At 41.9% G+C, this 21,661-nt stretch overlaps 1 protein-coding gene across 2 annotated transcripts in view; it reads left to right on the top strand.

The window, feature by feature from the left end:
• Positions 1 to 3,591: 3,591 nt before the first annotated feature.
• The window catches only part of LOC132258689 (limbic system-associated membrane protein-like), a 93,942-nt gene continuing 75,872 nt past the window's right edge, over positions 3,592 to 21,661 (top strand). For both annotated transcript variants that reach the window (XM_059756112.1, XM_059756113.1), the window contains exon 1: positions 3,592 to 3,788. The gene's annotated coding sequence lies outside the window, so the exon portion shown is untranslated. The remainder of the gene's footprint in view (positions 3,789 to 21,661) is intronic.

The following is a 21,661-nucleotide window of genomic DNA, read 5'->3' as shown; positions in this document are numbered from 1 at the left end:
ATAGACGTGAATATTTGTTTTTACTTTTTTAAGATTGTTACTTTAACCAATGAGTCTGTCACGATATAAATTTAGGGTTAATTTTATAGATTTGCTTTTATAAAATATTTTAGTTTGAACTTTTCTGAAATGTCGAAGCTTTTGCTCTTTTTCGACACTGTCAGTGTAATTGAGAAACTATTTGACGATATACAAAAGTAAATTGAGACTGTTCGAGTTCATCATCTACATATCGCACTTCCGCATCTCATGAGCGATTCTCCACGGGGCGCCAGAGGCCCAAAGCGGCCCCACGAAGGGTCCGTGTGATTAATAGGCATTTGACGAAGCGTGACACGAGACACAATCGCTCACGCGCGCGTTCGCCCGAATTATCCAATTGAGTGGGTAATTAACAAATTAACAGCGGGCGGATGAATGATGATAATTACCACCTTGTGAGTGTCCACTTTTGGTGGCGTGGCGAAGATGCTTTATCGCCTTCAATCTTTTGCGCTCGCACAGAGGGAATTTTTGACGCGAAACAATAATTCACTAGCATAATAATTACTGCATGAATACAATATTCATGCTCGGCGATATCAGGCGACTCACCTGCGGATGAAAAGGGGAATTTAATGTGAGGGTGGAAAACCACCCGCTGTCGCTCCGTTTTTTTGGGGAGGGTGATTTTAGAGTGAAGGCGAGAAAGAATAGTTTTTGGGAACATCGGTGAGGATTTGTGGGTATTTCGGGGAGGAATTTAAGTAGGAAGGCGATGCTCTCACGGGTAATTTTCCAGGGGGTTAATAAATCTCCTTTCGCCTCCACTTCAACTCGATTGACCTGATTCCCGGCGCCATTTCCCGCGCTGATAGTCAATTTACCTGTTCAAATATTTCTGTAGGGTGTTTTTACGCGCTGATTGAAATGATACAGTTTTTTTTTCTACCTCTGATGGATGTACAAAAATGTGTGTAACCCACTTAAAATATCGATGAAAAGCATCACGAGAGAGAGGTGAAAAAAGGCACCGGATATTGAGAAGCATAAAATTTAATTGCCAATAAAAGCCCGTTCAATTAAGTGCAATCTCTCAAGCTTTCATGTATCGATTTGAGAGAGAAAGAGTGAAAAGTGTGGTAAATATTTTATGAAAATGTTTTAGGCAATCGTTCTATTCGCCCCTGAATTTTTTGACCGTGTGGAGCGAACGAAAAGGGCTTATCGAAATCTCTTTGCCAAGAAGTGCCCAAGAGAAGCAAAGTGAGGGAAGGAGCGATAAAATTGAACTACTAATGAGGCAAGTTCCTCAGAAAGTGAGTACTTTTGAGCACGTTAGCAAAGAAAGTGCGCGACGCGAAGTTTTTTCTCGGTGCAGAAAAAGGCAACCTTTCAGTGCGCTCTGTGCATTGAATTGGCTCGCTGGGCGACCCTTAGCCGCCCTCCCCCAAGCCCCCCGCGAAGGTGCAACAATTTCAGTGGCCAGAAGAGAGCGCGTTATTCAATTTGAATAGCATGCAACGAGACCCACTTTTTCCACCATCAACACCCCCAACAAGACTGGAGTTGGTGGCCTTTTTATATTCGCTATGAAAAGTGCATGATTGTGTATTTTTGAAATTAATTACTCCTCAACATGAAACAATTTACTTTCCTGACCATTTATCGCCACCTCTGCCATGGTTTGGCGAATAAAAGAAAAATTAGAAGGGAAAAATACACAAACAATTACTCTCGTTGGATGGTCTGTTAGCACGTATTTATAAATGTGGGTGGGAAGTAAGACGTGAAAGAGGAATATTTTGCCCCTTTTTTCCACAGCACCAGAAAACACACCGTCGTCACCACATATTTTGTATTACAATTAAAGCAGAAAAAGTGCCCGCGGCAAGGTTAGGAAATGCTCCCCACTCGTGAGAATTACTAGGAAATTTCCTGAGGAAAATGTAAGTAAGTCATTCACGAGCACTCAATATGAATTGCGGTGAAATCTCAATTTTTAATTTGGCGCTGATTATTTGCATTCCTAAGGAAAATGCTCAAGTGGCATTATGTTGAGCCACTGATGTTGTTTCGGAAAACAGCTGCTTGAAAATTAAGTTATGAATATTTCATTGCTTTCTCTTGTCAAAATTCATTCACCATTCTCTGAATATTTGCTAATAATCGCAAAATAGACGTAAAAATCTGGGCGGAGAAAAAAAATATCAGCTAAACATGAATGAAGAATAAAATTTGACCGAAAGGCAAATTTAAATTGAATATTTCTATTCAATCGGATTTTGGTGTGTTATTTTATTGTGCTTAAAATATTGAATTTAAAAAAAATGATATTTATTTTTGCAGAATTATTGAAAAGAGAATATAAAATTTTAAAAATTGAAATAGAGGAAAACTTGCCAATTTTTAACATTTCATATCCAGATAATAAATCAAGCATGAGAATTGCTCCATAATTTAGAAAAGTAATAAAAGATAAGATATAAATTTTCAATTTGTTTGTAATTTATGTATGATGCCAAAAAATCATTTTTATTCAACGCCAAATCATGAATATAGAAAAACTGTTGATTTTATCAATTTTCAGGAAAATTAGCAAATCAAATGAATAAAGAGGGGTTTTCCACATCCGAAAAAGGTTATATTTTTACAGAATGTTAACTGTTTTTATATGAAGATGAACTAGATATTGTCATGTATTATTTTAACTTTTGCAGCTGTAATTCCTTTCGAGCAACGTATTAATTTATTAGTTCATGATATATTTAGAACACGTGGAATGAACATTATATAATTACACTCCGAAGTTATAGTTCTCCAATTCAACTAAATACATATGACTGACGTGCTGAAACTCATAAATTAACAATATATTTAAATATTTGACGAGCATTTAAGCGTACATTGCCTTGTCTGTAAAACATAGAAACTATCATAAGTGATTTTTCTAAATCAATTCAATCGAAATCCACACAAAAGCCACTCGAGCAGAAATGCAGGTTCTTCGGGTGAAATTAGGTTTGAGGACTATCACAGTTGGGAAACTTTAATGTTTGTCAAGAAGAGAGTTTGCATAATGCTCATGCTGTGCAATCAAATGCGGACGAAATCGCTCCTCAATGGGTACTTTTGGGTGATTGTTTAGCAATTCCTGCACAGTGTTTACAAGGTGTTTAACCCATTTATGCGATGAGCTTTGGACGGATTACAAGCGTCTTGTAATCCCTCTGCTCTATTTATCATTCTTCGGGCGAGTGTCTCTCGCAGCAAAATTCAAAGTCACTCTGCCTCGGCTTCTGCCTTCGCAGCTACTGGCAGTGCGAGTGGTTTGTGGCGCTGCCGGCGCTTCTCCTACTTTCCCCTGGCGCCCCCTTCCACGTGCGAAGGGGCCGCAGGGGCAGCGTTCCTCCTGACGCCGTCGCCGTGACTCGGGCGGAGTCGTGGCGTGGCCGTGGCGGAATGGTGTGAGTGAGGGTTGCTGGGCGCTTCGGTGGCAGCATTTTGTATTGCCAGCCTCTAACGCCATTCACAGAATCAACGAGTGGTTTGCCTGCCACTCAATTCACTCTTGCCCGTCAGTTGGTTGGTCTTCCTCGGACGACTCACACGCTTGAGGCCGGATCCTCGTCAATCGCGCACGTTTCACGCCACTTTACGCGGCATTCCGTACACATCTTACTCAACATTCTCGTGTGACTCTTCCAAAGAGGTGTTCAGTGAGTGGGAAAGACGTCATCGCGAGGATCTTCGGAGAGCACGCAGCACTTCCTGGAAGGCGCATTTTGGGGATTTCATCTCGAATCCGGGTTAGTTTTTTGATTAGAAGTAATGCCTTTGCGAAATTCCTTGCGCTGGGGTGAAATTGTTCAGTATATATTTTTAATTAATTAAAAAGGATGCCGCAGAACGAAGGTTCATTTAATTTACCATGAAAGCTCTCCTTTTTTTGCCCACCTCTCGCACGCCGTGTCCTTTTTCATCCCATAAGCATATTGATTCCTTTTATCTGTGAGACGTTCTCTGGTCCTGAGAGGTCACAGGACGGGAGATGGAAAAAAAAACAGTCGTCGGGGTGGGTGGAATCTTTCCACCCCCGGTGTCTTCTGGCCCTCCTCATCGTCTTACCTTCATTTTGGATTATGAGATTTGCCTGCCAAGGACCAGGCAATATCCCTTCTCCTCTGCAATGGAGGAATGTTTGGCTTTCTCATCAGGCGATGCACAAGAGAAAATATCCTATTTTATACCGGGGGCGTCACATTGTTGTCCAAAAGCTTCCGGGGATGAAAATTCCTTGTGGGTCAGCACATACTGCTGACCATGTGTGGTGATGGAGAAATCCTCATAATCAGAGGATAAATAGCATGAAAACTATTGAGGAATATTTCCCACTATTTATGGTATTGTCGCATCCGAGAGGAAGAAAAGGGGTTTCCACAGGAGGGGAGCGGAGCTTAGGGACTCTCTTCTTGGCGAAAATCCCGAGCACACTAGCAACAGGTTGAGGATTTTCAATTTTCACCAAGGCTCGCTGCCGACAAATATAAATTACCACTTTTTTCCTCTTCATTTTCACCAAGGCGATCTCCTGGCTGAAGTCATACAGCCCCATTTTTTTCTATGCCAAAAACCCCCCCGAAGAGAAGCCACATCAGCAAAACAATGACACAGCATTTTGACGACAATGCTCAGCGCCCAAGAAAACTCAACCCTCTCGCGGGAATGGCGCTTAATTGCACTCGCGGGGGTGAAATTTATCCCAGATAGAGAGAGAGAGAGAGTGGAAAGTTTTCAATTAAATTCCGAGTGAACTTCCAATCGGGGGTGAATTGCAATTAAAACAACCCTCAATTTCGTGTTAAAATCAAATTTACACTCACCGCTAAACTTTAAATCTCGCCCGGTAAATAAATTTCGGGCTCTGGATTTATATTGTGCTTTGACAAATGGACACCGCGACCGGTGATTTGAGGCTTAGCGACACGCGAGAATGTGCCCATAAATTCATGAGAAAATTTGCGGTCTGTGTGGCCTTTTGATGTCTCTTTTTACCACCCACGCAGTCGCGGTAATTCGAGGAAATGCGCCTAATTTGAGAACGCTTTACATTCCCAACTTAAAAGCGTATCTCTTGCCATGCAATTTCGAGACCTGTTCGGTTGATTTAACAAATTTTTAAAATCTACTCAAGTCAAGTGAAGCAATTAACCCTATTCAGCCCTGGAAAAATATCATAGCGTTTGAGACGCTTGAATTAGAGTGTCGATTTAAAAGTTAACCTAACTTCCGTTCTAATTGTTCGATTTTCACAATCTGTGACGCATTGGAAAGCTCTTGGAAAATTTAATGCAATAAATGTTGGAAGCTCACGTGGCTGTTTAATTGTTAAATATATATTTACTTAGCCAGATCAAATACATCAATTTGATGAGTTCAACGTTAAAATCGAGTTATTCCAGCTTAGCAAAGAGAATGAAAATTTAATAAATCCTCATAATCCCCGATTCTGATTCCACAACGATGGTTCAAAACGTTCACGCGCAATTTCCTCTGGGTCCGAAGAGGGTTAATGAGTTTATTGACACATGAGCTCGGTTGCGGGGTCGCAAAGTGTCCTTGGAAAAGTATCCCCACGAGGTGTGGTCGAGTTTCACATCCCCATTATTGATGGTGCACCCATAAAGTGTGAGTTAATAAATTTAATCGCCCTCCCTCGGATCCCAAGAATGATTATTAATAATTTTTTCTTAGCCCAGCGACTTTCCCCCATTCTTTCCGTGAGCGCCCAAAACAGCAGACCATTAATGTCAAGTCAGGCTCTAATAAATAATTTCATGATGATGACAAATTAATTGAAAGTCATATCCCATGGCTCGGACAATTTTCCTCCAGCTGCTGTCCAATTAAATTTAATTAGCATGCGAGGGATGAGAGTGACCGGCGAGAGACATTGTTCGCGCCAAATTGGCCAAATGAAGATGTTGCAAATTCTTGCCATCCTCAGATTGTCCTTCAACCCGAAGAGCCTCGGTTCAATGGCTGTTCGTGAATCATCCTTAAGAGATTTCTCCTGTTGACCCCACAAGCGGCAGAAGAATAACTCACGGCTGTTGATAGAGGAACAAAAGCCACCCTTTTTCCGCTGCTATTTCCTATTCCGCCCACAGCCCACGGAGGAATTATCGCCCGGACAAAAAAGCCCCATAGAGCTCACATCCATTTCAAGATTATAATCCTTTCCTCGCAAGGATATCTTTTCACACTCACTCTCGCCTTGTGTTTGTGCTCCAATGGAAAAATAACACTGCGGATGTGAGCTCTTCACCTCCTCAGCTTCCCTTTTTGTGGGTCAATCCCTCGCCCCGTGAAAGACGACGCCGCAGCTCATCAAAATCGTTTCCCGGGAAAAATTCTACAGCATTTCTCTGCCATTTTGGCAGAGAAAAAACGAACAATTTTTACGGGAATTTTTATTTCCACTAAAATTGGACACCTTCCTGGCATTTTCTTCTGCAAGGAATGCGGACGTTGAGCTCCAACTGGAGCACTTTGCAGTGGATGTTGATGGAGTGCTGCGAAGTCGAGCACCGAACTCTGGCTTTGCTGCCAAAATGGGTTGCTTTCACAAGCATGAATTTACAAAAATTAGGCCATATTTCTGACATGAAATCTGGAAAAATGAGAAATGCACATGGAATCAAACCAAATGCTTTTTTGCTAGCATTAAAAAATTGAATCATGCAGAAATTGTGCATATGCTAGAGATCCTAAAAAAATACGTTTTTACTATTAAATAAGCTGTCAATGGAGATAAATCTGAAATATAATTATTTTGAATTATTTACTAGCATTTTGACGAGCTTTGTCATCAATAAACCATGCTTTTATCAAAATTGACATTGCATTTCAATGCATGATTGTAAAACCTGACGTTGCGAATGTGCGGATAAAGTCACTCCTAAGCAAAATTAGCATCGACAAAGGCAGGCAACAAAGCGAATCATACCTTGTGCATGCAATTGAGGCCGCAAATTGAGTGGGTTCGGGAAGCACGTGCCAGTCACAGGGAGTCCAAGTATGGCGTGCAACTGACAGAAATTGTCGGATATGGTTGACGTAATTTGCCCATTAAATTGAATTAAATTCAGGAGTTCTTCATCCTCGCAATCATCACTCCCGAACTCGCAGTTCGGAATCCAAACAACCCTTTTTTCCACCGAGCGAGCGGGTGAAAAAAGCACCCCATCTGCGGTGGAGGAAATGAAAATAGCCTTTTGCCGGGACTTTATCCTCGAATCTGGAGTGTGTGTGTGCGGCCGGGAGTGAAAAAAGTGTTGTTTGGAGAGAAAGTGGACGAGAGAGGAAAAAGATTTCGTCCTCAAATGTGTTTGGCAATGTGTTTATCTCGGTGAGCGGAGGAAAATGTGGAAAGAAAAACCACATAATTCACCCATGTTGCTAGACAGTGACACATTTTTAAAGCGATGGCAAGCGTCTGTCACGGCAGCTTAATAAAACCACATTTTGTTTGTGACGGAAAACTAGAATTCGGACTTGATAGGAGCAATTAAAAGATTTTCAATCTCACTGGCGGAAAATAAATTTGTGACACAGAGAAGATGAAACATTCAGAAAATCTCAATTATAAATGGTAATTATACTTTCACGGGTAGAATTTGGTGAAAAAAAGGTAAAAAGCACTTCCATTAGTCAATTTGAAGATTTTACTTTTTGGATGTCACGGAATTTCTGTGAATTTCCCCAGAAGAATGCTCATCTTTGATGGGGCACATGAATAATTTAGGTGCGATATGCCACTAGCTTTTAGCATGAGTGCCGGCATTTCCTCCTCTTTTCCGGGATGAAGCCTTTCTTGGGTTATTTCATCTCGACTGGAGAGAGGAAGAAGTAAAAAAAAGAATATCAGAATCGGGTGCGGAGTACAAACATGGGCAGGAAGATGAATAAAAGGACATTTATCTGGGTGAGAAAACACTCTCGCGGGCGGGGGAGCGACCGGATGACGAGGGAAAGGATTTAATTGACCTTAACCCTCGGCTAAAAAAGCAACATCGAGAGAAGGAAAATTCTTTCCTTCCGCTCTGATTGTGCCAACTTAAGTGCGCCGATATGGCAAAACCATTTGCAATCTCAACCCCAAAACCACCCCCGCTTCTGCCGCCCGATGGACTATTTGCCCATCGTTTCAACCTGTTGATGGGCACAGTCGATGATGGACTACAAACATACTCGGTTTAGAATGAAAGCGGTCTCAGCATTTTCACCCCAAGTGCAGTCCAATGGCCGGAGGTTCGGCTGTTCGGGCAAATCAATGAATTTCATCTGTTCCAAACTCTCCGTTCCACTTCAGGAAATTTCAATTAAAGCAAATATTTGTCCCAAAACTATACATGCTCACGTATGATGAGCCTTTGGATGCTCAGAGACAAAGAAAAGGGCGAATTTTGGTGAACTGCAAAGGGTAAATGGTCACATTGATCTGCTATCGTCTGCCATTGGCCGGAAAAATAAGTTCAAATAGCAATCAAATGTGAAATAGACAGAAAATCTAGTCTAGCTAAGAATTGCAATAAATAAAAAGCAGTAAATATCGATAATATGTGGCAGAAATATATTTTTACGATGGCTAATTTGACGAAATAATTTCTCCCAAATTTCAATATCGAATTGAGTGAATAGTTAGCAGCTCTTCACCCCTTGAATAGGAATGTCTGTTGCTGATGAAGAGTCCAAAGGCTCTCTCCTTCTCCAGAGAGTGATTAGTTTTATATACAAGCATGGAAGAAATCAATTTGAGCCTCGGATGCCCGGACAATAGAGTGGAATGCTCGAGAGTTGAAAAGAAGTTCTTCAGATGCAATTGCATTCTGCCATTGTGCAGTTTAGCCCACATGTGCTCACTGGCGCATTTGAGACTTTCGCCCGCAATATCCCGAGATCTTTGCCAATTGGAGTCAATGCGCGGCCTCAAGACTTAATTTAATCTTGCTCTCTCTCGGTAAAAACTTTGGGCAGACACATTGTTATAATATAAAAAAAATGCTGCTAAATTGTCTCAATACCCAGCATTCCGATGTGTAATGTGTCCAATTTCATCTCTCAATTCACTGCCACTGCGGTGTAATCCGGAAAATTGGCCCGAAAATGCGATGTGTCCGAGTGTCTCTCGGAGGAAATCCTCCCAGACAGGGCGAGAGTGACTCTGGAGGAGTAATATAATTGCCAAGGAAATGATTTTATTGGATCCATCGTGATTCTCTAATGGGATTTGCATGACAATGGGAAAACACATGAAGATACACATGGAATTAGTGCTCTGCACTTGAGACACTTTCCTTCCAAGGAAACCAGCTCTTGTCTGTGGCTTCCGATGCTTTATTTACGGATTATCATGTTCAGAGGCAATTATAACCACTCGAGAAGCAACTTGTGGGGAGATGTGGAGGGGCACTTTGGGGACATTTATGATTTTGATCTTCGCATGCGAGTCTATATGCCATTTTCATTATACTTTCGGTCAGGAAAAAAACATCGATAAAAGCTAAGATTGTGATGTTTCAGACTATGAATAGAATGTGATAAGGAGACATGGCTTTTAGCAATAATATGGTTGACAAATAATGCTTTCTGGTGTTCTTTCATAATTTCAATCCTTGAATGAACTCCTCTGCCGGATTTCTCCTGATGCAGAAGGTAATGACTTGTGAGGACTTAACATCTTTCGCGGAATTCCTTAATCACTGAATCCTGAGAAAAGTGAATCTCATACTTTCTGCCCAATTTCTTCTGTCGCTACGTAAATGGGAAAAGGTGGATTTGGCTGGTGAAATGGAATATCTAATGTTGGTGATGAGTTGGTGACTTTTGTTTACACGCTAGGAATAACTCGGGAAAATAATTCCGTAATGAATCAACGAGAGATTGTGAGAAGTCTCAGCAGCTTTGGGTATATTTTTAATGCAAGCAAATCCCCAGGAAAAGTCGACGCCGCGACGGGGTGGCCGGGATTAAAAGGGCATCAGAAATGTGGGAAAAGGAAGCCGCAGAGAGAGTGTCTTAAGGTCCTCCGAAGCTCTGTTTTATTTTTCCTCCCATGACTTCTGCAGATGGAAATTGCGGATGGATTTCCCAGTGTGAATTCCAATGAAGGCCATCATCGAGGGGGATGAAATTATGAATTTCTAATGGGCAAAACTGCCGATTCTCGTGAATTTTCATCCCGTTGCGAGGTGGAGACACACCAACTGCGCGATGTACCTTCGAGCGAGATGCAGTTTGTTGGTGCAAGTTTCGGCAATCGACTAGTGTGTATAATTAAGCATCTGGTGTGTGTTGTGGAAATTGTTGGGATTTTCATTCATACTGCGCCAGAGGAGTACTTGGAACTTTTAATCGTATTTAACACTCAAGAAGATCAGAAACACACACACCTCCTCAATTTCGTGGCATCTTTGGAAAGTGGATTAATTAAAGTAGTGCACTTTTCGAAGTATAAACTGAAATTGTGTTTAAATATTCCCTCAAATATGTTAATTTAATCATTTCGCCAGTCTCTTTTGCAAATATTGTTCCCACATCCGCACCACTTCAAGGTATGAGATGCTGTCGAAGAAGTTGCATTTTGAGCGTGGAGATCTCGTTGCTTTTTCGGGGGAAAACTTTTCTCAATTTCTTTTCGCTCGGAGAAATATTTTCACCCAACAAGCCTTTGAATTCAGATGGGATTTGACATCGTGGATTTGACTGAAGTCCTCTTGAGAGTACTGAAATTTGAAGTTCTCATAGTAATTTCAGTGTGATTACATAAAATTACCCTATAAAAACACTCTTACGGAAATACTAGAACAGAGCCATAAGATTTTCCTCAATTGTGGAAAGGAAATGCATTGGATGGTTCATATAGAATCCAAAGAAATGATGCAGAAGTTCTAAAGTATAGTTCATAATCTTTGAACATGTGGGAATTTCCTATGGAACGTCTTGAGACGTGTTGTGCTTCAAACTGATAAAAAAATACAGGAAATAATTCATAGAAGGTTTCTCAAAGGTTCACAAATTTGATTCGGATCGCAGAATCTCTCTTTATAGAGCTATTTATTCACATGAGAATCTTTAGCAACCTTTTCGTGTCGGCAGGGAAATTTGATACTAAAACTGGGCAATTTCTATAGATATCGATATGCGCTTAAACTGGAACAGTGTTCTCTTTATGGCAACCGCCTTGATGAGCGACAGCTCAAAATAGACACTTCACCTTGAGCACGACCTATCTTAGAGCCAAAATTAATTTTGCTCAACAATTGGGAGGAAAATTGCAAGAGGTGGAATACATAAAGTTATGTACCTTCGCCCTGAACTCACCCTCGAGAGCGCCTCTTCGCGGGAAGATTCGCCTAGGAAGAAGGTGCTGGTGAAATGGTAAAATCTCAAGTTTGACTTCTCCTCTTTAATTTCCATCATCCACCTTTGGCGCATTAATCGCGCCACACCAAACATTATTTAACATAATTAAATTTAAAAATGTTTCGCAAGCTAAGGCGTGATTTTAATCTTCTATTAATCATTCCCGGCGAGTTATTTATGGTGCAAACGAGCTGGATGAAGAGTGTGGGACTTTTAATATTTATGTGCCTTAAACAATATCTTTAACTTCTTTTGGTCTTGCCTTACACTTTGTGTATATGTTCTAAATGATGGGGCGCGCGAGGGCTCTCGAGAGGGGCGGAGAAGTGGTGGAAAAATAGGAAAAGTTTCATCATCAGAATCTCTAAAAACTTTTAATCACTTTCCAACGGTGTCGTCAGTGATAAAAAATGCAACACTCCTGAATTATAGTGGAAGTGAGGCACTTGTCATTTTCCACATCATCATGGCAGCTCAAGCTGAGATTGACCCGCCCTGAGACATGCCAACAGATAGCACATCCCTTTCCAAGGGAGTCACTGGGTCGATGGGGCGGAAGGACACACATTTTTCCTCATCATCCACTCTTCTGTCCATCTCTCTTGTCACTCATTGCCTCGAGCCACTTCTTCTCTATCATTGTCTCCTCGCCAGACGAGATTGCTCTTTTATACACGCACTCCATTGTTGCTTTCGACACATAAAATGAGGTGTCACATTTTCAATTTTCCCACCATCGGCGCCGCCGGAAAATCACACCAGAGATACACTTAATTCCTCCGCCACGCGCGGCTCTCCTTTTCACCTTTCGCCCGACGCCGATAAATTTTCATTGAGAAATATCAATCCAACATGACACAGAGAAGAGAGCCATAAAATGCCGGGCGAAGTTGGCGGGAAAATTGAGAAATAAAATTTTTATTATCAACTTCCTTTCAACTCTTCCCTCGTTAGAGGGATATCCTTTGGCTGGTGGGCGGAAGAATATGATTAAGAACGCAGTGTCGAGTGTCTCAGCCCTCAAGGCGCTGAGGAGTGTCGTTAAATTGTTCAAAGATTTCCAACTGTCGCGCTGAAAATCCCAACTCAGACGCAAGTCAGACAAGAACTAGAGATATTTACATTTGACTTTGAATTTAACACATAGTCTGTGTCCGAGTAGTGCGAAAAGGTCTAATAAATCAGCATAATTTAGACAACAAAGTAAAGTTCAGTCATAAATACAAGAGGTTTTAGGAATAAGCATGATAAATGTCGGCCAACTTAATAGAATTATGCCGATAGGGTTTTCATATGAATTTCAACTTGTTCCCTATACGAATTGCACCATTTTTGGGTGAAAGCAGATTATACATGATAGATTTTTAAAACTCCTAATGCCAATGTCATTAGTTATACTCATGATACAATCATCAGTTCTGAAGCGACACAGGAACATTGAATTCCCTTTCCGAAATCCGGCTATTCTTCTCTAATAAAATCCATTCTTTCACATACAATTCAATACATTCCATCCTGTGGCCACAATAATCACCTTTTAATTGCATTAAACTACGCACAAGTGGTTTTTATTGAGTCATGCGTAATTTATCATCCACACCCGGCAGGGATAAAAATCGTGTGAACCGATGGAAAGTCGCAGACAATCAATGTCCATTTCCATCATCGTGCGTCTCTTTTGGCGAAGGGAGGAAATTTAATGCTGCGTCTTCCCTCGATGACACTTAAGTCATCAACACCATCTTTCGCCGAGTCATTTTCACATCCGGCACGGCATAAAATATTCCCGCGCGCGCGATATCGCCTTATCGCGGGTCGCGACCCAAGTAACAACGCCCGACTTCGACGTTGCGGACTTTTTGTAGGGCACCGATAAGACGTCCACTGGAGGGCTTGCTCAAGACTTTTAAATCAGACTCGTCGACGCGCGATTCCCGCAATTGCGTACTGTTCTGAGGTTATTGCAATCACCAAATCGCCGATTCCGGCGAATGCGAAGATGTCAAAACGATGCGGACGTCCCTGCGACAAATTTTGGTTAATTGGGGAGGATCAAGGGGAGGATGGGGCGCGTGTTTGCCACCCATGGCGAAAGGACCAAAATGACTTCCTCGTCAGTCGAGATGTCGCGTGTAATTCCTCCGCCAGGGACCAAATAGACTTTGTCATTGTCTCTGTCACAACACTTTAAATATTTATTTTTAATACAGATATTGCCGGAGCGGCTGAGTTGTAAAATTCCGGAATTGCTTCAACTGGTGGTGTCTTTCAGCTCGCGTCTCTCTCATCACCCTCTCACCCTCGATGGGCAGGGCAAAAAAAAGGAAGCAGAGAAGGTGGCAACAGGGGAACAACATACCGAATATTATGTTCATACATATTCCGTTTGTATACAAACGCGGATGTTTTCATCCATAACATCAAATGAAATTTTTATTGTCCCGAAGTGGAACAGTAGCATAGGTCTTCACTCTTCCAAAGAGTGACACACACGCTCTTCCTCTGGCCTCGGAAAATTTTCACGTGTGTTCTCTCCGGATCTGTTTTTCAGCACTCCTCGGGATACCAATCACCATAAATTTTGTGTTTCTATTTTTGAATTTGCCCGCTCACCGTCACCCCCATGCCCAGAAATAAGCCTCAAACAGAGTTGTATGGAAACTACACTTGGCCAGAGATAATGCTTCTCAAACTCTGACGCGGAAAATCTCTATGGAAAGGGAGTGAGCGCGGCTTAAAGCAGCCGCAGAAAGTGCATATCACTTTCTGAGGGCAGTTATGGTGAATTCCAAATTGAATCGCCCCGAAAATGTGCTGAAGCTGAATATACTGGGGAAGTAAGTGAGAAATTTTCAGGATACATTAATGTAATATTAATGCTCTTCAGTGAGCTTGCAATTCGGCAAGTATTTCATCAGCATACAATAATGGGGTTTATTGATATGATGTGCTTCTTGGGTGGAAAAGAGACAACCAAATCTCTCAGCACTCCTCAGAAATGCCGAATTATCCATAATCTGATCACATCTCGTGCCGTTCCAACTCTGTTTTCTCACACACTCACGCTCCGGCGGCAAGAAAGGCGAATCCGTCGAGCATGGAAGTGGCTGATGATGAGATAATCATCGGCAGGAGTGGAAAACGTATGCGGCATATTTCTGGGGACACTAATAACTCCGGGCCTCGGAGTCGCACACAATTGAGCGATGGAGCTGAACTATGAAATCGATTTTGATACAACAATTTTGTTATTTCCCGCACTGTCTAATTGGACTGTGAAAGCGTCCCCAAACCATCTGCGTGTGTGTGTGTAACCCGTTTTTGGGGAGCGCACAGCAGCTTGTGTTAATTATACACCCTTCAGTGGGTGCTTTTGCGCGGGCCTTCCAGAGAAGCTGCTCTGGAAATAGATTTCCCCGTGGCTTTTATTGTTTTCACCTGACAAAAAGGGGGATTTCGGCACACACAGGTGAAAATTCTCCACTATTTCCAATGTGATTCCTTGTCGTACGAGGCGAAATATCCGCCCCATTATCGGATATGGCACCCAATGGCTTGGAAATTTCACTCCAATTGAAATTTGGCTGGCAAATGGAAATACTCACGTTTCTGACATGGGACACTAACCCATTCTGGCATGGCGCAGAGGTGGATTTTCTCACTTTGAAGACGCGCCCAAATTTTAACCCAATCGCGCACTATTTCAACCCTCTAGCATTACACTGCGTCAACTTTACACCATCGGATTTTTGTGTAATTCCACAGAGAGATATTTGGCAGAGAGATCAGAAACACATCTTCAGTGAATTAGTGTGATCATTTTCTTCCAACATGCACTTGAATCTTGATTTGGATACACAAAACCACTCAGCAGACATGAATAGGGTTAATGAATTCAACCCCTTTGGAATGGTGTAGGAATTCCCAAGAGCACAAAACAGCATTTAAGAATACTTGATAATGACACGAAATGAAATTGAATTCCACAGTGTTAAATTACAGTTTGGAAAATCACCCCTTCTAATTAGTTCACATTTTCCCACCGCCTAATGTTGATTAATAATTCTAGAGTTAGAGCCAAGGGTCAATTTACAAACTGGGCGGGAAGGTTTGAATTAAATTACTGAATTATGCAATTACCGCAGACAGAGCGAGGGTTTATCGAATCAGCACCGCAAATTGCAAATTCCGAGATGGCGCCACAAGCGGTTTCCGAAAGCTCTGGCGAATGCAATTTCTTTGCGTGCAGGATTCGAATAAAAATGTTCACAGGAGGTCGACAGGGTTCAACCACACGATCGCGGAGTTGAATAATGCAACAAAAGCCTGCATTTTTCCCGAACAACCATCCAATTCGTTGAGTGTTCCGGTCGAGTGGATCTGACAGGCGAGAGCAAATGGAAAAGTCCTATGGAGTTTTTGGGGTAGAGTTGATATTGTCATAGTTTTCCTCTGTGGTTGCGGCAAAGGTGCAGATATTTGGGTCACAATTGATTGACTTCAGCTCGAGTTTGGTATTTTGGGGAAGTAGAAATATTTGTGATGTCAAATATTATCGTTCAATCACTTGACAGTGTGAAGTGTAAACTTGAGCTGTGGCTTATCTGCGATCGCAACTGGAAGATGCGAGTCAGGAGGCCATCAACTCACCCAGCAAATGGGTTGTTTCACGGCGACAAGCAGTGTTTGCAGAGCGATTTTCAGCTGTAATTGAATTGGGTGGTCGTGGCGGAAATATCCTCGAACGCGGGGGTGAAATGTCCGCGTGTGCGCGAATGTGTTCGCGTGTAATTATTGTTCGGCGACCCAGTGAACACAATGTGGCAGATTAATGAATACACTTCGACCCCAGCGTCTATCCTCCATGTGTGCACTGTATGTCACCGTTGTTGACACACTGGATTATACGATGCATCTCTGATGGATTGACGGTAATTGTTATGCATACAAATCATCGGGATGCATTGCATTTCATCTCGTGGAATTTGCACACTGTATGGAATGGAATTCACTTAATCACTGCTGGATAAATTCAGCTGTATCTGAACGAAAAATTATTTAACGATCCATTTCCATATTTGCCCGTAGGATATTCAGCTCGAAATATGCCTAAACGTCGATGGACATTTCATGCCAAACTCGATCGACTCTCGACTTGATTTGGGCTTTTCATTGAATTTCAGTGGTCTTATCGACATGAATAGGAAATTCACTTCTAATAGATTTCATGTATCGATGAAAATTTATTAGCAATTAGTGAAATAATCGAGTTAAAATAGACGAGAGTAATTATGTAGAACATGTACAAAATTGGTCAAATGATTTATACTCAGTCTTGAATTGAAATCAAGCTTGAAATTTATATTCACGTGCACACAATATAAATCATAAAGGAGACAATGAAATATTGATAAATTAACACTGTGAATCTTAGTATTATTACTAAATGAAGACTGAATCTTAAATTTAAACTAACAATCAATAGCTCTATTTGAGTGTAATTGAAATAAAATTCGCAGTCTATTACTTGCAATCCAGTCTTCACGTTAAATATAATTAAAAACTCATTTGCAAGGGGTGCCCTTCTCACCCTCTTTGCACTGCCAAAAATTTATATTCCTATTGAATTTCACCCAGAAAGATATAGGTCGTGCGTGGTGTGAGAAGTTGGAACACTTTAACTCCTTTCACACCATCATCATATTTGAATTTTTCTCAACAGACGTTCTCTCCTTCGCCACCCTCACGCGCGCACATTTCATAGTGTTTCCGGGCACAAATTACGGAAAAAGTTCCCGAAAAGTAAAGCGATAAATAACATTCCACAATGGAGTTTGATATATTTATGGTTTTCACTTTCCGACTAAAAAGGCGTTAAGTCTGTTTCATACATTCTTTCACATTTCCCACCCACTCCACGAGGTGTGTACCATCCGCTATGGGATATTGAGGTGAAATTTTCCATCCTCCCCCCAGGAGAAGAGATATCAGTGAAAGAGTGCACACCCCCGCTATTCCTGCAGATGATTCCCCAAGCAAAAATGCACAGAAATGAAGCGTGGAGAGAGAACAAACATTTCGCCCAAGAACATCCCGAGCATGGTTGAAATACAATCATTACAGCAATAGGAGGATTTTTGTGTGTTCTGCTTGTCTCTCCGCACTTCATAATGCTTTTGCGGAGGAGTTGTAAGTGCGGAGGATGAAAGTCGTCGAGGGGGTGTTATCAAAGAGTTTTTGCGTGTTTCTCCGCGTGCTCTTCTAGCCAATTTTCAAGCAAATGAAAACTTATTTCACGGCAAAAGATAACGCTGACAGAGTGTTTGTGTTCCAGCGTGAAAATCTCCAGTGATATTTACTGTTGACACAGACTCGTTTTCACTTTGAATTTGGATTTAGGATTGAAATTTTCCCTCCCTTTAAAGTGTACAAACACGAGACCTTTGTCTGTCCCCTTTGAATTAATTGAAGATCTCTCCCGAGACGGGAAATCACTAAACATTCACCATAACCTTGACTGAGCTGCGTGTGTGTTCAGTGTTTGGGGAAAATAGAGCTGATGGGCCAACAGAATGGATGTGAATTTTGGATGCCTGCCTAAATATGGTCACCCTCAATAATCAGTCCATCTATTTATTATTAATCACACTGTGTTGACAATAATTCCCTCTGAACCCACCGCGTTGCCCTCAGTGACTCAGTGACCTTTGTGTGCAATCCAAAATCAATTTACCTAATGAACTCGCTCATGCCGCCAGAGAAATCCAGCGTCAGGTCGTCGACGGTGAAAAATCCCCCTCAAGGTGCGTGCAGAAATTCACAGAGCCCCTGGCAATCTCCCCCCCCCCCCGCCGAACGGAGGGGTGGGAGAGGAAGCATCAATTAAGCGTAATTAAACTAATTTTTCTGTCACCCTTCCTTTCCGACGCTTTATCCTCAAGTGGCGGGAATTGCTGTTCCGGTTCCGTTTTGATTGATTGATGCGACGACTATTTGTACCTTGTGGCTGGGAATCATTAATTTTTTCCACGGCACAGTTTGTGAGGGAGAAAACACCCCTCTTCACCTGCCTTCCCGGGCTTTCATCTCGCTTCCCAAGCCCTCCGTCATACGCCAAAATACCCTTCGCCTTTCGCGGTCACGGCACTGCTTTTCCTTCACACCTCTAATTCACTTTCCACCCTGACTTATGTATACAGTGGTGACAAAACTAATAATAATCATTGTAGAGCTGCTATGTCGAAATAATATCCTGCAACAATTCCCAGGGAATTTCAAATACTCTTGTGCTTCCTAAATTTGCTGTGATGAGAGACAAGTTGTGAAAAGTCTTTCAAAGGGAAAATTCTGCCCGAATTTATGTATGATATATCCATTGAATTGATTTAACTGAATCTGTTTGTATAGAGTTAAACTCAGGATTGTGAAAATTGAAAAATTTATCTGTAAACTAAATGAAAGAGAGAAGATTGTTGTGTTTTAATTATAAAAACATTTGAGAATAGGTTATACCACAACTTTGAATATATAATGAAGATCACGATTAACAAAATTAAATTAATTCAATGAATAAAATTAGAATTAATAATTATTTTTTCACACAACATATTTCGCTCTGTCTATAAATTAAATCATTCGCGCTGTACCTTCTGAGAAGCACGAAGAGATTTAAATAATGCTGATAGCATAATTGAAAGTGTATCATTTTCACTCTAGTCTGTCGCCTTGTTATTATTCAGAAATTGCATATTTTTGAATAAAATGTGTCTTGAGCATAATAATGGCAATCACATTATGTAAATTGCTCTGGTTTTAATCAAGACTTATGATTCTCTTTCTTTGCGGAGTGCATTTAAAACTATTTTTTAATTCCAGAAGCTAGTTGTGAATTTACAGAGTTCACTGTGCAGTTTCAAATGCACTTCTTGGTCTGTGGAAAACTTTTCCCGGTCCAATTCTCAAAGGAGAGCCGCAACGCGGAAAGACTTTTCGAATTTGGCTCTGAAGCACCATGAGAGACATTGTAGGGTGTTGGAGAATTCCGGTGGCCTCGAACCGGACTCTTTCTCCCAGCGAATCGATATTCTTGTCGTCTTACTTTAGTCAAGCCAAAGGGGTGGCAATTTTTTTGTGCTCCCCGAAGGCAAAACTCGCCCCATGAGCTTTTCGGAGCGGTAATTTAAAGTCAATTAAAACACTAAGTCCAGAACGCCAATTTGTGCTGCGGGAGAGGCGAAGAATGCCAAATGAAGGGTCCGCCCGGCGATGGCAAAAGAGTTATGACGCGGAGGAAGATGGCAAAAATGGGTGTCAAGTCCAATTTGAGAGTCATCTGCATTCACACGGAGTTCGTCTCTTCAGTCCCGCTCACACTTCCTCTGTCAAATGAATAGTTAATTTAGTCCTCTCGTGTTGGTGGCAAAAATGGGCCGCCCGAGAAATGGGACAATGCTTCACTGTCGCCTTGCTCGCCCACTTTTAATTGCCATTTTAATTGTTCTCGCTGTTTGCCCGTGAATTGATCGAAATTGATTTTTGCACAAGCGTCCAGTGCCTCAGTTTTGCAATCCTTGGCAGAATTCTTCATTTCCTGCCAACAATGAGTAATCTCCACAGATTACCGGAGAGCTTTCGTGGCCATTTCATGTCCCTTGCATCCCACTCTGCATAGTTTGAAAATCATGAGATTTTTTCTCCCACTCCGCATCGGCTTTATTTTGCTCGAGAATTGTTTCCATGCCATGTGATAATGGAAAAAGCCCAGAGAGTTGACTGGGACAGGTGGAAAAGCCATGCAATGGCAGGAGCGAGGGTAGTGAGATAAAATATTGTAATAACTCCTGCAAAATTATCCCTCTCCATTCACCTTGCATCAAGGGATTGGCCGCTCCTTTTTTGCTGTAGATGCACACAGAGAGTCCGTGCGGAAGCTGTTAGGGATGACGCAGAAGTGTCCCTCCAAGGGTTTGCAATCACAGAGACAATCAGTGGCATAATTATTTTAACATGTGTGACACACAAGCGAGTTGACTTTTTGCCCATCGCTCGTGCACAAGAGAGCAAAATGGGAAAACATACGCGACACACAGAGAGGATTTCGTCCTGCATTCACGTATTGGGTCATTTCGTCCCGGATAAAAACATCCAACGTTCAGAGAGCATTCGCAAGCACTCAGCACTTTTCCAAGGGAACACCGAGGGGCATGTCACTCTGTGCGGCGAATGTCTTCTTTCATATGCATTCAGCGGGGCCAAAAGTATTCAGTTTCTGAATTTCTTCATGTATTGTAGTGCGACTTTATTGTATTAAGACACTCCTTATTGCAATCTTTTGATGGACAGCATTATTAGTTGGGCAATTTTCTTCACTTTCACTGAACATCTGCCGCACCGTTGTTTACCCTCTGAACTCCTGAAGAAGTTGAGACCTCAGTAGTGGATGAAAATGCAAAATTAGCATTCATTAGTCAAAAGCAGCGTGAAATGTATGCATTCCTGGAGTAAGATTGAGTCTCTTGTGGTTGTGAGATCCTCTCCTGACTGCTATCACAATTACACATATTTCTTCGGCGGTCGAGATGCTTTTTCCACTCTGTGGCGCCCTGACGTGAATGTATGAGGTCATGTCCGACATGCACGTTCTCCCGAGGGTGAAGATCATCCGACGCTGATTGGGAAAGAATGGGGGATTGTTAAGAAAGTGGCGGGTGAATTGCCAGTGCACTGGACGATTTATTGACGCGCCCCGGGGGATGCATCGATGACAAACACGATTTTCCACCCTCATCAATAATTCATAGGAGCGCGACAGTGCACTGCCGAGCGCCACGTCTCTAAACCTAATAACCGGCCCTTCACTCGTGTCACACCCGCTCAATCGCCCGCCGAGGGTGGATTTCCCATGACCATTCGCCAGGTGCACGCTGAACACGGTGTGACTCCGTCGCTCCGGATCGCACTGATCGATCAGTGGCTTCACACAGAACTCTGGTCACCTACAAGGAGCTGGAGAATCATGAATTTTCAATCACGCAAAACTGTCAGAAATAAACACTGTAATGTGTCCCGGAATAGGTTTGCAGAAAAGCACTCTGTCAGTTTTTGTGAATATTTCACACTCCACTCACTATAATGTATTCAATAGTTTGGGTGAATATTAAAAGCAGTTGTGCGGCAACAGATTCTCTGGAAAACTTAAAATCCTCTGCATTTTTAACACTAATGGATTGACCTGGATAAACTCATTCGTGTGCTG

The sequence above is a fragment of the Phlebotomus argentipes genome, unplaced genomic scaffold (assembly GCF_947086385.1).
Source record: "Phlebotomus argentipes unplaced genomic scaffold, Phlebotomus argentipes genome assembly scaffold_4, whole genome shotgun sequence".
NCBI lineage: Eukaryota > Metazoa > Arthropoda > Insecta > Diptera > Psychodidae > Phlebotomus > Phlebotomus argentipes.
Note: the sequence above shows the minus strand (reverse complement) of the source record. Positions and strands in the feature narration are given on the sequence as shown.